Source organism: Vicugna pacos, chromosome 27 (genome assembly GCF_048564905.1).
Source record: "Vicugna pacos chromosome 27, VicPac4, whole genome shotgun sequence".
Lineage (NCBI taxonomy): Eukaryota > Metazoa > Chordata > Mammalia > Artiodactyla > Camelidae > Vicugna > Vicugna pacos.
Window position 1 is genome coordinate 1500334 of NC_133013.1, and position 19496 is coordinate 1519829.

A 19496-nucleotide genomic window follows, 5' to 3' on the forward strand; every position below is an offset into this window, starting at 1 on the left:
TTTGACCTTTCAGAGAGGTCTACTGAAATACTTCTTTCTGACACCTTGTTACAAGTTTTGCAAGTGGGAAAGACATCATTTTGGGGAGGCTTCCGTAGGTAACAGAAATCACACTCATTTGGGAAGAACATGTAGAAAATGCCTTTTTCCTTTGCTGCACAGAAGGGAGTTGTAAAGTTGTCTTGATGATGTACATATAGGAGAGAAGTACAGATACAAGGGTCATGACAAAGGTCACCACAGCACAGGCGATGACCATCTGCTCTATAAGGCATGTTTCTAAGCTGGAGATCTTTAGGAGAAAGGCTGCATCAGAGACAAAGTGGTCAACAACATTGGAGTCATAGAGTTCCAAGTTTAGTTCTAGACTAAGTGGGGGAATTATCATCAACAAGCCAGAGGTCCAGCAACAAAGGATGAGTCTTCTAGAGACCTTCTTGTTCATGATAGTCACATAATGTGGGGGTTTGCAGATGGCTATATATTGATCATAGGCCATGGTGACCAGGAGAAAAAATTCAGTATCAGCAAAGAGGCCAGTAAAAATACTCGAATGGCAAAATTGTCATATTCGATTGTCTTGTCACCTGTTGATAGGTTGTACAAATATTTGGGAGCACAAGCAGATGTAAGTGAGATTTCTAAAATGGAGATATTTTGTAGGAAAAAGGACATGGCAGTTTTCAGGTGAGAATCTCTGAAGGTGAGGGAGATGATGGTTAGGTTCCCAGTTAGATTCAACATGTAGGTGAGAAATAGAAATGTGAAAATCACAATCTTCATTTGTGGATCGTCAGTCAACCCCAGAAGGATAAATGTTGTTATTTTGTGGTTTCTCATCATTGACTTCTGCCTTTGACTCAGTCTGCACTTATGATTCAGAGATATTTGATATGAGGGGAGTGATATTAATGTCACATAGGAAAAAAAGTATTACTCAACAAACTATGTAAAACTATCAGAGATGTAATTAAAACATTTTTTATTATAAACATTGTTTTCTATTTTTCACAATTATAAAAAAGTTTTACAAGAAGTATCATTATAACTTTTTATTGGAATATTTTCAGGATAATTGCTAGAAGTAAAACTTCTTCAATAAATTGGAAGTTTATTTTTAGAAAGATAATGAGCTAATCATGTAGGGTTAAGTAATTAACATTACCCTCCATGTTCACCAGTGCAATAGTAACTTTGGATAGACATTCATGTTATTATTAGCAACTTTTTTCCTTTATACAGCATGAGGATTATTACCTTAAGTGAACCAGGGATTTATCTGTGTCAAGGCTAGGTTCCAGGTTATTTTGAGGTATAAATCACATAGAATGTATGTGTTATAATTGTACAATTTGATGAATTTTCACAAATATATACACCTCTAAACCAAAATCCTAATAAAGACAGCATTTCCATCTTTTCTTATTTACCCCCTCTCCAGTCACAGGCAGCCAGCCATGTACTTTCTGTCATTATAGGTTCAGTTTATTAAAAGTCTATTGTGTTTTCTAGAGTTTTGTACAGTTGAATTATACGATATGTATGCTATGGAGCCTAGCAACTTTCACTTAGCATAAAATTTTGGAAATTCGTGTTTGTTATTGCATAAGTAACTCATGAAAAGTTGATTTTAGTGACTCGTGTTAAAATTAAAGCTTTATTTAAAAGGGTGAACATACACCAATGAAACTACCACCACAGTCAAGATAGTAACATAACCATCACTCCCCAAGAGGTGCAAATTCCAAAATTCATCCAATTGTACATCTGAAATATGTGTAGTTTACTGTATAGGAGAATGACTATAACTCAATTAAAAAAAATTTGGTGGATTTCAGTATATTAATAGTATTTTGAAACCATTACCATTATCTAATTTTAGAACATTTTTATCATCCCCAAAACAAAACCAGTATTAGTCACTTCCATGCCCCACTACTTCCAGTTACCAGCAAGCAAAAATCTATATTCTGTCTCTGTGGAATTGTCAATTCTGGACTTTTCATACAGTGGAAAATTAGGATAGTGGTCTGTTGTGACTGGCTTCTTTTGCTTAGCATGTATTCAAAGTTCATTCATGGAGTAGCGTATATTATTTCTTTATTTCTCTCTCTCTCTTTTTTTTTTTTTTTTGCCAAGTCCTCTTCCGTCGTATTGATGTGCTGCAGTTTGTATATCCATGCATCTGTTGGTGGACATTTGGGTTGTTTTCACTTTTGGGATACTATTGTGAATCATGCTCCGACTAGCATCCAGTTTCAAATTTGTGTGTGTACATATATTTTCAGTTCTTTTTGGTATGTGCTGAGGAGTAGAATTGCTGGCTCATTTGGTTACTCTTTGTTTAATTTTTGAGGAATTACAAAGTTGTATTCCAAAGGTGATGCACTATTATGAATATTCAGCAAAGAAACATTGTTTCAGTATCTTCACATCTTTGCCAACACTTGTGTTGTCTGTCTTTGTTTTTGTTTTAACCATCCTAGTGGATGCAAAGTGGCATCTCATTGTGGTTTTAATTTGCATTTCATCAGTGATTAATGGTGTTGAGTATCTTTTTATGGGTATTTTGGCCATTTATATATCTTCTTTGAAGAAATGTATATTCAGAGTCTTTGCCTCTTTTAAAATTGGGTGTCTTTTAGTTATGGGGTGTTAGAGTTCTTTATATATCCTCTATAGAAGTCCCTTATCAGGTATATGACTTTCAAACATTTCTCCCATTGCATGGGTTGTCTTTTCAGTTGTTAATAGTGTTGTTTAAAGCACAAAAGCTTTAATTTTGATAAAGTCCGATTTATTCATTCTTTTTGTTATATGTGATTATGCTGTCATTTCTAAGAAATTGTTTTTTAATCCAAGGTGACAAAGATTTAATGTATTTTTCAAGAGTTTTATATTTTTAGTACTTACATTTGAGCCTTGGGGCCAGCTTGAGTTAACTTTTGTTTATGTTGTGAGGTAGGTGTCCATTTTCACAATTTTGTACGTGGTTATAGAGTTGCCTCAGCACCATTTGTTGAAAAGCTGTACTTTCCTCATTGGATGATCTTGGCACTCGTGTTGATATGTGTTGACTGTAAATATAAGGGTTTACTTCTGGATCCTCAGTTCTAATCTGTTGGTCTAAAATATCTATCCTTATGCAGGATAATGTTTTGATTACTGTAGCTCTATATTAAGATTTTGAAGTCAAGAACTGGGAGTCCTCTAGTTTTTTTACCTTACAAGATTGTTTGGCTTAGTGTTGATCCTTTTATTTCCACGTGAATTGTAGTGTCAGTATGCCACTTACTGCAAAGTCGCAGCTACAATTCTGATAGAGATAGCAATGGGTTTGTAGATTCATTTGGGGAGTATTGTCATCTTAACAATATTAAGCCTTCCAGATGATGAATATGAGATATCTTTCCACTCTGAGGCTTTCTTTAATTTCTTTCAGAATGCTTTGTAAATAGTTTCAGAATGGTTTTATAATCTTATACTTATTTTGTTAAATTTATTCCTATTTTGTTCTTTTAAATGTTGATATGTATGGAACTATTTTCTTAATTTCATTTTCAAATTGTGCATTACTAGTGTATAGAGATGCAATTAATTTATTTTATTGACCTTGTTCCCTCCAAACATTTTGAATGTAGTACTTGAAACAGTCTTGTGCATTTTGTGGACTTGCTATCTACGTGATCACATCACTTACTAAGAGAGTTTCACATCTTCCTTTTCTGTCTTTTTTTTTTCTTTTATTTATTTTTCTGCCTCTAATTGCCCTTGTAGAAACCTCCAGGGCAGTGTTGAATAGAAGTATTGAAAGCAGACATACAATGTATAATTTTTTTTATGTTACTGGGTTTGTTTTTTAAGTATTTTATAGAAGATGTTGATGTCTATTCACAAGGAATACATATTCATAAGGTCTGAGGGTTTCTTTACTTGTGATGTGTATGTCAGATTTTGGGATCATAGTAATCCTGGCCTCATAGAATAAATTGGGAAGTGTTTTCTATTTTCTCCAGGTGTTTGTGAAAGACTGATGTTTTATTCTCTAAACATGTGGTAAATTTCACCATTGAAGACATCTAGATCTTGGGTTTACTTTATGGGAAGTTTTATTTTTAACATTTTTTATTGAGTTATAATCATTTTACAATGTTGTGTCAAATTCCACTGAAGATCTCAATTTTTCAGTTATACATGAACATACATATATTTGTTGTCACATTTTTTTCTCTGTGAGCTACCAGAAGGTCTTGTATACATTTCCCTGTGCTATACAGTATAATCTTGCTTATCTATTCTACATTTTGAAATCCCAATCTGTCCCTTCCCAGCCCCCACCCCCTTGGCAACCACAAGTTTGTATTCTATGTCTCTGAGTCTGTTTCTGATTTGTATTTGTATTTGTTTGTTTGTTTTAGCTTCTGCATATGAGCGATCTCATAAGGTATTTTTCTTTCTCTTTCTGGCTTACTTCACTTAGAATGACATTCTCCAGGAACATCCATGTTTCTGCAAATGGCATTATGTTGTCGGGTTTTATGGCTGAATAGTGTTCCATTGTATAAATATACCACCTCTTCTTTATCCAGTCATCTGTTGATGGACATTTAGGCTGTTTCCATGTCTTGGCTATTGTAAATAGTGCTGCTATGAACATTGGGGTGCAGGTGTCATTTTGAAGTAGGGTTCCTTCTGGATATATGCCCAGGAGCAGGTTTCCTGGGTCACATGGTAAGTCTATTTTTAGTCTTCTGAGGAATCTTCATACTTTTTCCACAGAGGCTGCACCAAACTGCATTCCCACCAGCAGTGTAGGACAGTATCCTTTTCTCCATAGCCTCTCCAGCATTTGTCATTTGTGGATTTTTGAATGATGGCCATTCTGACTGGTGTGAGGTGATACCTCATTGTAGTTTTGATTTTCATTTCTCTGATAATTAGTGATATTGAGCAATTTTTCATGTGCCTATTTATCATTTGTATTTGTTTCTTAGAGAATTGCTTGTTTAGGTCTTCTGCCCATTTTTAGATTGGGTTGTTTATTTTTTTCTTATTAAGTCATATGAGCTGCTTATATATTCTGGAGATCAAGCCTTTGTCGGTTTCATTTGCAAAAATTTTCTCCCATTCCATAGGTTGTCTTTTTGTTTTACTTAATGGTTTCCTTTGCTGTGCAGAAGCTTGTAAGTTTAATTAGGTCCCATTTGTTTATTCTTGCTTTTATTTCTATTGCTTGGGTAGACTACCCTAGGAGAACATTTTTGAGATGTATGTCAGATCATGTTTTGCTTATATTTTCTTCTAGGAGGTTTATTCTGTCTTGTCTTATGTTTAAATCTTTGATCCATTTTGAGTTTATTCTTGTGTGTGCTGTGAGGGAGTGTTCTAGCTTCATTCATTTACATGCTGCTGTCCAGTTTTCCCAACACCATTTGCTGAAGAGCCTGTCTTTATTCCATTGTATATTCTTGCCTCCTTTGTCAAAGATTAGTTGACCAAAAATTTGTGGATTCATTTCTGGGCTCTCTATTGTGTTCCATTGGTCTATATATCTGTTTTTGTACCAGTACCATGGTGTCTTGATGACTGTAGCTCTATAGTATTGTCTGAAGCCTGGGAGAGTTATTCCTCTAGCCTCTTTCTTTTTCTTCAGTAATGCTTTGGCAATTCTAGGTCTTTTGTGGTTCCATATAAATTTTATTATGATTTGTTCTTGTTCTGTGAAATATGTCCTGGGTAATTTGATAGGGGTTGCATTAAATCTGTAGATTGCCTTGGGCAGTGTGACCATTTTAACAATATTCATTCTTCCAATCCAAGAGCATGGAATATCTTTCCACTTTTTGAAGTCTTCTTTAATTTCCTTCATCAGTGGTTTATAGTTTTCTGTGTATAATTCTTTCACCTCACCTCTTTGGTAAGATTTCTTCCTAGGTATTTTATTGCTTTGGGTGCTATTTTAAAGGGGATTTTTTCATTACTTTCTTTTTCTGTTGATTCATCATTAGTGTAAAGAAGTGCAACTGATTTTTCAATGTTAATCTTGTAACCTGCTACCTTGCTGAATTCTTCCATCAGCTCCAGTAGTTTTTGTGTGGACCTTTTAGGGTTTTCTATAAATAGTAATGTCATCAGCATGTAGTGACATTTTTACCTCTTCTTTTCCAATTTGGATCCCTTTTATTTCTCTCTCTTGCCTGACTGCTGTGGCTAGGACTTCCAAGTCTCTGTTGAATAGGAGTAGTGATACTGGGCAGCCTTGTCTTGTCCCAGATTTTAGTAGGAAGCTTTTGAGTTTTTCACCATTGAGTACTATGCTGGCTGTAGGTTTGTCATATATAGCTTTTATTATGTTGAGATATGTTCCCTCTATATGCACTTTGGTGAGAGTTTTTATCATAAATGGGTGTTGAATTTTATCAAATGCTTTTTCTGCATCTGTTGAGATGATCATGTGGTTTTTGTCCTTTCTCTTATTGATGTGATGTATTACATTGATTGATTTGCATATGTTGAACCACCCTTGTGTCCCTGGGATGAACCCTACTTGGTCATGATGTATAATTTTTTTATGTGCTGTTGGATTCTATTCGCTAATATTTTGGTGAGGATTTTTGCACCTATGTTCATCAGAGATATTGGCCTATAATTCTCTTTTTTAGTTGTTTCTTTGCCTGGTTTTGGTGGCTTCATAGAGTGAGTTTGGGAGTATTCCCTCCTTTTCAATCTTCTGGAAGAGCTTGAGAAGGACTGGAAAGAGTTCTTCTTTGTATGTTTGGCATGATTCTCCAGTGAAGCCATCCGGTCCTGGACTTTTATTTGTAGGGAGATTTTTTATTGCTAATTCAATTTCATTTCTAGTGACTGGTTTTGTTCAAGTGGTCAGTTTCTTCTTGGTTCAGTCTTGGTGGACTGTATTTTCCAGAAATTTGTCCATCTCCTCTAGGTTATCCATTTTGGTTCCATATAGTTTTTCATAATATTCTAATATGATATTCTGTATTTCTATGTTATTTGTTGTAATTTCTCCATTTTCCTTTCTTATTTTGCTTATTTGTGCTCTCTCTGTTTTCTTCTTTGTGAGTTTGGCCAGAGGTTTTTCGATTTTATGTACTCTTTCAAAAAACCAGCTTTTGGTTTGATTGATTTTTTCTGTGTTTTTTTAAATGTCTATTTTATTTATTTCCTCCCTGATCTTTATTATATCCTTCCTTCTGCTGCCTTTTGGGGTTTTTTTCTCTTTTTCTCTAGTTCTTATAGCTGGTGGGTTAGATTGTTGAGATTGTTCTTTTTTGAGGAAGGCCTGTATCGCTATAAACTTCCCTCTTAGCACTGCCTTTGCTGTGTCTCATAAATTTTGTGTGTTGTGTTTTTGTTGTCATTTGTCTCAAGGTACTTTTTAATTTCAACTTTGATTTCCTCATTGCCCCACTGGTTTTTTAATAGCATGTTTTTTAATCTCCATGCTTTCCTTTTTTCCTCCTTTGTATTTTTGTAGTTGACTTCTAGTTCCATGGCATTGTGGTCAGTAAAGATGCTTGATATAATTTCTATCTTCTTAAAATTGTTCAGGCTTCTTTTGTGCCCAAGTACATGATCAATCCTAGAAAGTGTTCCATGAGCCCTTGAAAAGAATGTAAATCCTAGTTTTGGGGGGTGTAATGCTCTCAAAATATCCACCAAATCTAATTTTTCTATTGTATTATTTAGTTTCTCTGTTGCCTTATTTATTTTCTGTCTGGAAGATCTGTCTAGTGATGTTAATGTGGTGTTAAGATCTCCAACTATTATTGTATTCCCATCAATATCCCCCTTTATCTCTGTTAGTAATTGTTTTATGTATTTAGGTGCTCCTATATTGGGTGCATATATATTGACAAGTGTAATATCCTCATCTTGTGTTACTCCTTTAATCTATGGGAAGTTTTTTGATTCCTAATTCAATATCTCTACTTTCTATAAATTTATTGAAATCGCCTATTTCTTCTTGAGTCAAGTTTGGTGGTTTGTATCTCTCTAGGAATTTGTCCATCTTCTGTAGGTAGCTTCACAGGTTTATGGTTGTTCTTAGTGTTTCCTTATAGTTCTTTTTATTACTGTGATGTTAGTAATGTCCTCCTTTTTCTTCTTGATTTTAGTCACTTGAATCTTTGTTTATTTGTCATGTTCAATGAAAGTATAAATATTTTCCCATTTTGTTGATATTTTCAAATATCTAACTTTTGGTTTTGTTGATTTTTCATATAGTTTTCAATTTTCTTTTTTATTTATTTCCCCTCTAATCTTTTTTAACATTCTTCATACTGCTTGTTTTGAGTTTAGCATTCTCTTCTCCTGATAGTGTTATGGGAATTTTATAAAATTTTTTCCCAGTTTTATGAGAGTCTGTTGACATACAGTAGTGCTGCATGTCATTTATGGTGTTCACCAAAATGACTTTACTTACATATATCTTGAAATGATGACCACAGTAAGTTTAGTTAACATTCATCTTATATAGATACAATTTTTTTTTCCTTATGGTGAGAACTCTTAGGATTTATTCTCTTAACAACTTCCAAATATACCTCACAGTAGTGTTACCTATAGTCATCATGTTCTACATTACATCCCCAATACTTGTTTATCTTATAACTGGTATTTGTATCTTTTGCCTAATTTCTTCCAATCTATTCGAATCCCCGTCCCCCATCATCACTACCCTCTCCTTTCCGGTAACCACAGATGTGATGACTTCTCCTATGTGATTGGTCTTTTGTTTGTTTGTTTGTTTGTTTTTTAGTTTCCACATACAAGTGAGATTTTACAGTATTTGTCTTTCTCTATCTGACATATTTCACTTAATATAATACCCTTAAATTCCAGCCATGTTGTTGCAAGTGGCATGATTTCCTATTTTTTATTGGTGAATAATATTCCATTGTATAATGTGAAACATTTACAGTTCAAGGGTTTTTTTTTTTGCGCTTTTTGTTTATTTTTACTGAATCAGTGTAAAATAAACTGTGACTTAATTTCTTTCACTTGGCAACAGAAATTTGATCAGCTGTCATTTTGTAGATGGAAATGTATTTGAAAAAAAGCTTCTTTATTTACACCCAAATGTATGTATGCCCAGACCTGCACATTTCATAGGACTGTATGGTCAATGTTTTATTTTTATTTCATTTTTCTCATTCTACCCATTCTTCTTCCTGATTGCACCACTTTGTTTCTACTTTAGATAACCTGCATTAAAATCTGTTTTCCTTTAATATTCTATTTGCTTAATGACTATGTACAAATAAATAGATAAAAATGTGTTTCCACAATACATAAGTAATGTATAATTTTACACATATGCATGCTCATATTAAAATTTTGAAACCAAGTATACTGATGATATCTCTTGTTCTAATTGTATTTATACCTTCTTTACATGTGTGCTGTTCTTTTGTGTTAAATTTACTCTCTTGTTGTTACATTTTTACAGCTGTTATGACTGAAATAATATTTGCTCATTGATTTCCTGTTGCTTATTGCTATGACAGCCTATTGATTTTTAAATAATACCAATTTTTTTGACAAAAGTAATAAATTCCTTATTAACTTCCTTGCTTTCCTAGTAGAATATCTTCAGTTTTCTGGGTATGGAAGAATTTCCTCAGGATAAAAGAAATATGTTGAATTGCATCCATTTTAAGATATCATCAATTGTAAGACATATCATTATATAAAATATCAGTTTTGAAAAAACTGTTGCCAATTAAACTATGAACGATTGATATCATCCATTGTATGACATAGCTCCGTTTCAGAAAGCAAAATGTGAATGTCTTTAAAATCAATTCAGTAGTTTTATTTATCCCTTCCCATATTTATCCTGATGTTTTAATTTCTTCTGTTACTGCATATGCAAGGTTTTCCAACAAAATGTTGAACATTTATGTTTTGTATTCATTACATTCATTGGTGTGGGGTTTATCTATGCTGTTGGACTTTTGAAAGAACTGGCTTTTAAATTTGTTAGCTTATTTAATTGATTTCATTTTCTACCCTTAGTAAGTTACATTTTTCATTTACTTTTGTTTTATTTTATTTTTATTTTTCAAATTTATTAGAATAAGTTTCTCTCTTTTTGGCTAGTTTACATTTTTGTAAGTAATGAATACGTGTAAGATAATGGAATTTCTAGTGAATACAGCTTTCTCAGTGTTCCGAGTAATTTGTGAAGCCTTGTCTGTATTTCATTGCATTCCAGATACCAATTAGTTAATTTGGTGTAAGTACCATCATTTCTAAGGAATTTTATTTGTGTGGATTTTTCAATTCAGTGTATCTAACAATTGAGATTACTATGACCAAATTTGGACTCTAAAAGCTTAATTTGTGTTAGATGTTGGCACAGGTATCAGATACACTGGGGAATGTTTCTGGCTTGACTCATAGTTCTATAAGCAGTAGACAATAGTTTTCAGGAAAAAATGTAAACTTTCTGTTAAAAAGAGCATGATTTTTCTTAATTCAGACTTTCGTTGAGTGTGCACCTAATGCATCATCAAGTGCGCTCACTAAACTTATCCTGAAACTCAGACCTAAGTCTCTGTGATCATTCTGCAAAACTTGTTCCCATTCCCTGTCTGTATTCTCTTAAGTAGTCATGTTATTTTATAGATTATTGCTCTACCTTAAATTAAATCGTTACTTCTAATCCATTCTATTCAACACTTTGCAATGATTTCAGCTATAGATTCAAAAGAATATTTCTTAAATTTCATCCACTGTTTATGTGTGTTCATTGTAGTAATACATATTTTCTCTGTCTTCTCAGTATTGGAAGTAGTATTATTCTCTCACATTTATTTTAAATTATGTGATCATTCATTATAGACATTTTATGTAATTATGCCTTTCATGTAATTATTGTCTATATTTGAGAAGAGCTATCAAAAATTTACCCTATATTTACCCTTATACCCAGAGTAGTGAATTTTATTTATATTAAAGTAATTTTATAAAGTTACTTTCTTTTCAAAGTGATTTTTTTAAGAAGTTGACATGCAAAACTATCAGTTATTGGTGTGAATAATAAAGATACAAAAATGGCTTGAGTAGGGCTCAACAGAATCTCGGTTAAAGAAAGGTTGAGAAATTTGCTGTTACTCACATGTGTATTATTAAAAAACAAAGAAGATTACAAGCTTCAAAAATAAATCTCTGTGGCTATTTATTCTTGTTTTTGACACAATGTTTTTTTTAAATTTAATTTAATTTAATTTAATTTAATTTTTTCAAATGAGGTGCCACATTTGGGGTTTTTTTCTTATTTTTTAAAACTTTTTTCATTGAGTTATAGTCATTTTACAAATTTGTGTCAAATTCCAGTGTAGAACACAGTTTTTCAGTTATACATGAACACACATATATATATATTCATTGTCACATTTTTTTTTTGCTGTGAGCTACCACAAGTTCTTGTATACATTTCCCTGTGCTATACAGTATAATCTTGTTTATCTATTCTACATATGCCTGTCAGTATCTACAAATTTTGAACTTGACACAATGTTTTAAAAATATTATTTTCTCCTACTAAGATGAGAGCAAGGCAGTTCTTTTGATTAAGTCCTTAAAGGCTTTCTTAACTTGATTATTTCCAAGGTATAAATAAATTGGTTTAATGTAGGTGCAACAGAAAACATGAGCAGTGAAACCATTTTTTTAATAGTCACTTCTTCCTTTGCTGCAGGATTCATATAGATGAAAATGCATGTGCCATAGGTGAGGGAAACCACAATCATGTGGGAAGAACAGGTGGAAAAAGCCTTTTTCCTTTGCTGAACAGAATAGAACCAAAAAATTGTCTCGCTGATGTAAGCGTATGACAGAAACACACAAGTAAGAGTCTTATTCAGGGTCAGCACAGCACAGATTATAACAGTCTGTTCCATTAACCATGGGCCTGAGCATGAGATTTCCACTAAGGGAAATGCATCACAGGCAAAATGATCAATCTTGTTAGAGTCACAAAATTTTAGGTTTAAACCCAGCCTAAGTGGTGGGATTAAAATACGCAGACCAGCCATCCAACAAGAGATGATAAGACTCCTGCAGACTCAGCTGCTCATGATGGTCACATGATGCAGGGGTTTGCAGATGGCCACGTAGCAGTCATGGGACATGGCGGCCAGTAGATAAAACTCTGTTACTCCACATGGGTCAGTGATAAACACTTGGATGAAATAAGCATTGTAGATGATGACCCTGTCACCTGTTGCTATGCTATGCAGGTATCTGGGGATACAGGAAGATGTGAATGAGCTAAGAAGGAGAAAATTTTTTTTTTAAAATAGTACATGGGTGTTTTAAGATGGGAATCCACAAATGAGAGTGTGATGATGGTCAGGTTTCCAGTTACACTCAGTGTGTAGTTGATAAATAGAAAGATAAAAATCAGCACCTGTAGCTCAGGGTCATCTGTGAGTCCCAGAGGAATGAATGTTGTTACTGTACCACTTCTTGTCACTGACTTCTGACTTCTTTCCAATCTCTGTGTGATATTCACAGAAATTTGCTTATAGATTGTAGAGTATTTTAACTGACTTAAAATTAATGTTTTTAAGCTTTTATATTTAATCATACAATATTGTCTATAAATAAATATGTGTAGTCACATTTTACGTGTTGCTAGTTTTTAGGTTAAGTGTGTTTAATTCTTATAAACTACCTAAGCCATGATGCTCACCCACCAACCCCTGCCACGTAGTCCACGTGTCTGTTTTTGCATTATCTTTCCTGAATGTGTGTATGTTTCCTGCTGATGCATGTGATGACTGCCCTCTCTTCCCTTCTGCACCTTCCAGTCAATGAATTATCTTCATTGATGCTACACTAGTACGGATTCAGATGTTTCTAATGTACAATTAGTGTTTGATGTCTCGGAGTTTTCTGACATCAATCAAGAAAAATTATTTTCCCCTTGTGTACCTGGTTCATTTGTTTTATGAGTATATTTGCTTTATTGTTTGACCTATTGCAATCTCTTCTTCCTGAGATTGGGCAGTCTAGGTTGTGACCGTGTACTCAGCTCCAGTGTTTCCAAAATAGAGAAAAGTCACTAATTGAGGATTATGGCTACACAAAAGTTAAAATTCTCTTAGTAAATTTAGTCTTCCATTCAAGTAGTTATATCAAATTGAGATGTAGAAGGAATATAAAAATACATATATATATTCATATTCAGTCTACCCACCTTCCTTTCATTTTTCTCCTAACCTCTCAGATGATATGTGCATCCTTGTGAAATTTACTCTGCTCTTCATCTTTGACCATTTTTCAGTTCTTGAAATATATCTCTTTCTATAAGACATTGCAACTTACTTTATAATAGAAATTAGTAAACAGATTGACAATAAAGTGTAAGTATCTGTTTTCTGAGTATTGTATCTTTCAGAGTGCTGAATGTAAACACAGGGATCTGTAAGAGGTGTTCATTCCAGTCACAGTGTTATTTGTAGGGAGGATGAGAAGAGGAATGAAAGGGCATGCTTGTATACTTCTTTATACAGGAAGACATTCTTTTTAGTTTGAGGTTGAATACACTGTGTATTTCTTATATTTAGTGAGATAGAGATTTTTTTTACATATCTTAAGAAATCTCCCAGGCAGTGAGATTTATCTACATAAGGGAAATTCATTCTAAAATTTGACATCTGAATAATGTATCTTATGTACATTAAAAATGTAAATTATTACCAAATTTCATTTTTATTTCCAGAGGAAAATATAACCTAGATCCTACAAAGGCAATTACAATCAAAGAGACAAACTTTATCATGCTTACTCCTCTGTTAATAAATCAGAGCTTCTAATGGTTGTTTAAACACAGCAAATTTAAAATTACAATGTTAAAGTCATGTTTTAATAAAGGTATTTGTATCTTCACATTCAGGGCTTGTCTGGGAATACATAGATCTCCCTTTGTTCAGCATCTCCAACAAATTGGGAAGATTTGCATATGCTGCGCTTAGTGCTATTATAAATATTCAAATATTTTCTTGCTTTCTCCATCACTAAAACAAAAATAAATCATATTAAGGGCTGAGGAAGTCTCCCCACTGGGTGGAGGAGATGCATTTTAAACCATCAGGACACAGAGACATGCTTTTCCAATGTGCAATGTGACTTTTCTCTTTAATTTGCCAAAAATGCCACTAAGTGAAAAAAAGAAACAGTCCCTACTGACCTGCAGTCAAGAACCACTACTTAATTTCCTGGGTAACGAAGTGTGGCACAGACACAAGTAAAGCAGTCGTCAGTGGGGACTGGGTCCTTGAGACAGGAGGATGTTACAGCAGCATTTGACACAAGTCAGGGGGACAGCTGTAGCATTTCAATTACACAGCTCATTAAAAAAAACTCACATATAGTAAGATATTTTGAATATTGTAATTCTTTAATATTTGAATAAAATCCTTTATTATATGAATGTTTATTATTAGTGGAGAATTTCAATCAGGTAAGAAAAAGTAATAGTTTATAACATTATCCAAGGTGACTGCTTACATTAGAGGCCTTATCTTTCCAGATACTCTTTTCTGTAAATACGTAGACTGTAAGTGTTTCTCATGATTACATAAAAATTTGCAACCACATCTGATAATCGGATACAAAACAAGCTTTTGTAGTTGTACAACAAAATGAGTGTATTAATTCTGTTGAATTTTACACTTAAAAAAATGATCAAAATTGTGTATTTTGTTATGTATATTTCATGACAATAAAAAGATAAACTTTTTTAAATTTAAACATATCTTAATTTATCATATCGTATAATTTCCCAATTATTCACTATTAATAATGTTGGCTAGTAAGTATGTAGTGTTTTCCCTTTATGATTGTAATTTTCATATATCTCAAGCTAATTATGTGGAAAATCATTTGTGTGTTGCTATCTGTTTATCTTCCTTGGTGAAATATGTGTTACTGAGTTTTGATAATTCTTTAAATAGTCTGGGTACAAGACTTTTGTCAGATATGTGATTCAAAATTATTTTCTCGCAGTTTATGGCTAGTCATATTCTTAATAGTGTCTTTCTAAGAGGAGAAATTTTTAGTTTTTGTGAATGGCATTTCATCATTTTAAAAAATGCATCAGGTATTTACTGTTTTATCTGAACATCTTTGCTTAATTGAACAACAATTTTCTTCATATGTTTCTCCTAGAAGTATTACAGTTTATTTTATGTATAGGTCTGTGACTCACTTTGAGTTAGTTTTTGTAAATTTATTTGTAAATAGTATAAGATACATATCAAAGTTCATTACAAATATGGCTATCCAATAATTGCTTTTTGCATTTCTTTCAAAAATCAATTGACCATAAACATAAGGGTTTACTTCTAGAATCTTAGTTCTTTTTCACTCACCCATTTCTGTAACTTTACATCAATATCATGCTGTCTTGATTATTTAGCTTTCTTTGTGTTTGAATAAGGTAGGCAGTATAGCTGTGTTCTTTTTCAGGGTTGACTTGGTTATTCTAGGCCTTTTCAATTTCCAGAATAATTTTATACTCAAGTGCACAATATTTTCACCAAAAAATTTTGCTTGAATTTTGATTAAGACTGACTTGAATCAACACAACATTGTAAAATGATTATAAATCAATAAAAAAAATTTAAAAAAAGAATGACTTGAATCTATACATTAATTTGGAAATAATTGAACTCCAAGAATGTGATGAACACACACTTTCTATTGCCTTCAGTCACAAAGATTACAAGTGCTATTTGTAGAGGGATTTTGCATACATAGTAAGGGTCAAAATAGTTGACTTTAAGACAAGGAAATTATCTTTGCTGAGCCTTACTTAATCAAATGAACCATTGAAAAGGATGGAGGCATCTACTGGTGAAAGCAATTTGAAACATGTAAGACTTGACATGAAGACTGTCTGTTTCTGGCTCTGATGTCAGAGGAGGTCACGAGGCACTCCCCCTCTCGGAGTGGAGAGTAGCCGCTGCCTGACAATGAGCTAGGAAATGGGGACCACCATCCAATGGATGAGGTCCAGGAGAAATCAGGCACAAGCTCTCAGGAGTCCCCTCACAGTGAAATCACATAGGGAAGACCTTAATTCTCCAGCAACAATGTGTGCCTGCATGTGCAAAGTCCAGCTGGTTGGGAAGCTCCCCTGAGCCTTCGGGCCCAGGGGTCTTACTGGTGGTTGGTCACACAAGTCTGCAGGGCCCCCGGGACTGACCAGGGCTACATAGTCTCCAGTCCCCCAGGGGCCAGACTGATAGAGGATGGCCAGAGCCTCAGATGATGAAAAACCACTCTGATCAGGCAGAATATCCCAAGGGCTCAGAGGTTATCTCCCAGCAGGTCATCAAGGGCCAGTCTTACACAGGTCTTTCTTTGAAATGTGCAGGCTGTGAACAACCTGGTCCTGCCAACATTATGCTATTACACAGTGAGGTCTTCTAGGCTCCTCTCTTGCCCCCCCAGTTCCAGCCCTTCCAACAACTGTTTCACCAGGAGGGTATATTTTGGTTTGCTTGTTTTGTTTTGCTTTATTTAGTTAGTTTTTAGAATTTTTTTAGTTTAGTTTCCCTGGTAAACATCATAAATTTTATTAATGCTAAAAAACTTGATATGAATAAATAGGTAAAGATTAATTAAAACATGTTTACACATACATGTATTTTGTACACATATATCTATCAGCATACATATATGTGCACATATAATAGATACACACATTGAAGGGTTTTTGCCAAGATTTCCATTATGAAAACTTGATTATATTCAATTTACTTTTCCACCTTTTCCCTCTTTTGGAAAAAAATATTCACAGAAGTTACTCCAGATCAAACTCTAATATACTCCAGATGTAACTCTAATAGATTTAGGTTTATTATGTGCACGGCATTCCATTAATTGGTGGGGTTTTTTGCTTTGAGTTTTTTTTTTTTTGTTACCAGAAATGCTGCATTCTGTACTCTTTTTTTTTTATACTATGATTTTAATACTGTCTATCCTTTCAGAAATGGTGCTTAATTGCAATGAGATAGAGTTGCAGAATTGAGTTGCCATGTCAGAGTATACTTTCAAATTGGAAATTTTCTGATTGCTTGTCTAACATCTTTAGTAATTTAAATTTCCACGCACTATAGGAAAGTAGCCTTTTGCTTTTAAAACTGGCAGTTTGATTAGTATAAATTTCTACCTCAGTATAAATTTTTTGACATTAGACTGATTTTAAGAGCAGTTGACAGTCATAACTTATGAAATGGGATTTAATATCCTCAAAATTGCTCATTTCTGTTTTTTGCTTATTTTTATTGTTTTTTTCACTTTTATTATTCACTTATAAGAGCTCTTTGTATTCTTGAGAAATCATCTTGTTGTTTGTCAGTGTATACATTTACTTTCAACATTATTATCTGACATGAATTTTTCAGTGTTATATTTTGCTAGTCAAAATGGTTACTACATAAATACTCAGACAGATGCCCTTTCTTTTGTCACTGTCTACCTTTAAATTCTTAAGTAAGAAAATTTCTTATTCCTGTACATTACTGTCACTTCATGTATTTTCTAATCAGTTTTTACTGGTTTATTTTTGTACTTAAAATTTTAAACCATTTAGAGTGTAACCTATTTGCTGTGTGGATGAAAGATAAAACATTTTGATTTGGTATTGCTTTTCTGACTGAAGTAATTATTAACTGAACCATGATTTTCCTAATGAACTAAAAATAGCCCACTTTTATATAAGAAGCAAAATAAAACTTTATATAAAATTAAAAGCTGTTAGTCTATACTTTCATGATCTGAAGTGTTCTACTAAACATTTTATTTTTTTCTTATGCCAATACCATATTAATTTGATTTCATTGATCTATAATATGTTTTGATATTGTGTAAAGTAAGTTTTTATTTGCTAATTTTTATTTTTCATGTATGTGTTTTACATTCATGAGATTTAATTCTTCCATACTAATTTAGTGGTAGTTTATGCAATAAGCTGTTTCTAATTGGAATTCTGTCAAATTTACACATTAATAGTGAGCAAATTGGTATTTTTATGATGTAATGCATTGAACCCATAATGGGATATATTCCTTGGCAGTCATAATGATTGTTTTGATTTCCAGGATCTTATTGTTAACTAAAATATTGTCAATTGATTTGTTTGAATATATTCTTTCTATATCAAAGTTACTAAATGTTCTTGTTAAGTCTTATTAGTTTCCTATTAGATTTTGTTGTTTTCTAGGTACATAGTAATGTTATCAGGAAGGAAATATGTTTTACTGACTCTAAGTGCATGTCATTATTTCAAGGACTTATAGGTGTCTTTATGAGAAATGTTAGTGATTAAAATATGCACAATATTAAGAAGGCATATCTACCCTTCAAAGATGTAAAAACTTGAAAAAAATATGGCTTTCATAATTTCTACCGACACTAGTTTCATAGCTTCATTCTGATAATCCAACCATTTTATTGTTCATGTTATGGCATTTTCAAGATGGCAATGAAATTTTGAATATCAATGATGAAAGTGAGTATCCTCATTTTTCCCCCCTCATTTGTTTCTTGATTTTAATTAAGAAGAACAGAAGACACTATAAAACTCTGTATTTTTATTTCTTTAGAAATTTTAATCTTATTTTAGTAGTTCATCATATTCTTTTTTACTTTAAATTTGTTAGGAGAGATTTTTGATTTTTTTTCTTCCAGTGATCATTTAATTAATCAAAATCCATGTATAAATTTCCTTTATTTTGTTGTTATAACAAAACTAGTTATTTTTCATATATATGTGTATGTGTACATATGTTTCTGTATCCGTATACATTTCTCTATATCACTATCATCTATCTCCACTCTTGTATTATTTAATTAATCTTGATCATAGTACAATTTTGACTTTTTTAGATTCTATTTGAAATAGCCTACATACATTCAGCAGTGAATTTGTTTAATCATTTATCTTATAATGTCTTCATCAGATTTTTTCAAATATTAAGACATTTTCATAAAATTCCATGGGGAGAGTTTTTTTTCTTTAATTGTTTGCATAGTTGAAATCATAATGAGATTTTCTAGTGTTTTACCATGGTTAGTTTTATATTAATTTGGTCCTTTCATTTCTTCAGAAATTATTTTTATTTGCCTTCCTTAATATTTTATGGAGATTGGTATATTTGTTTTCCACACCTTGAATTAATTTTTGAAATTCTGTTTTGCTAAATCTTTTTTCATGAACTTTGAGTCTTCATATATATTTCATTTTTGTTGTGGGATTGCTATAGTTCATCTATCAAGTTATTCTAATTCATACTGCTTCAGTATTTATATTTTAAGATTGGTAACCTTACACATTTTGCTGTTTTGTATTCATTCATGTTTCTGAGAAACATCAATTTTCATGAAAGTTTTTAAAGAATCAACTTTTAGATTTATTTATCATTTAAATTTTATTCATTTTTTATCTAAAATTC

At 32.6% G+C, this 19496-nt stretch overlaps 2 pseudogenes; both read right to left on the reverse strand.

Annotated features, from left to right (window-relative positions):
* Positions 1-19: 19 nt before the first annotated feature.
* LOC102529480 (olfactory receptor 6C68-like) lies at positions 20-840 on the reverse strand (annotated as a pseudogene).
* Positions 841-11571: 10731 nt separating this feature from the next.
* LOC140689638 (olfactory receptor 6C2-like) lies at positions 11572-12619 on the reverse strand (annotated as a pseudogene).
* Between the last annotated feature and the right edge of the window lie 6877 nt (positions 12620-19496).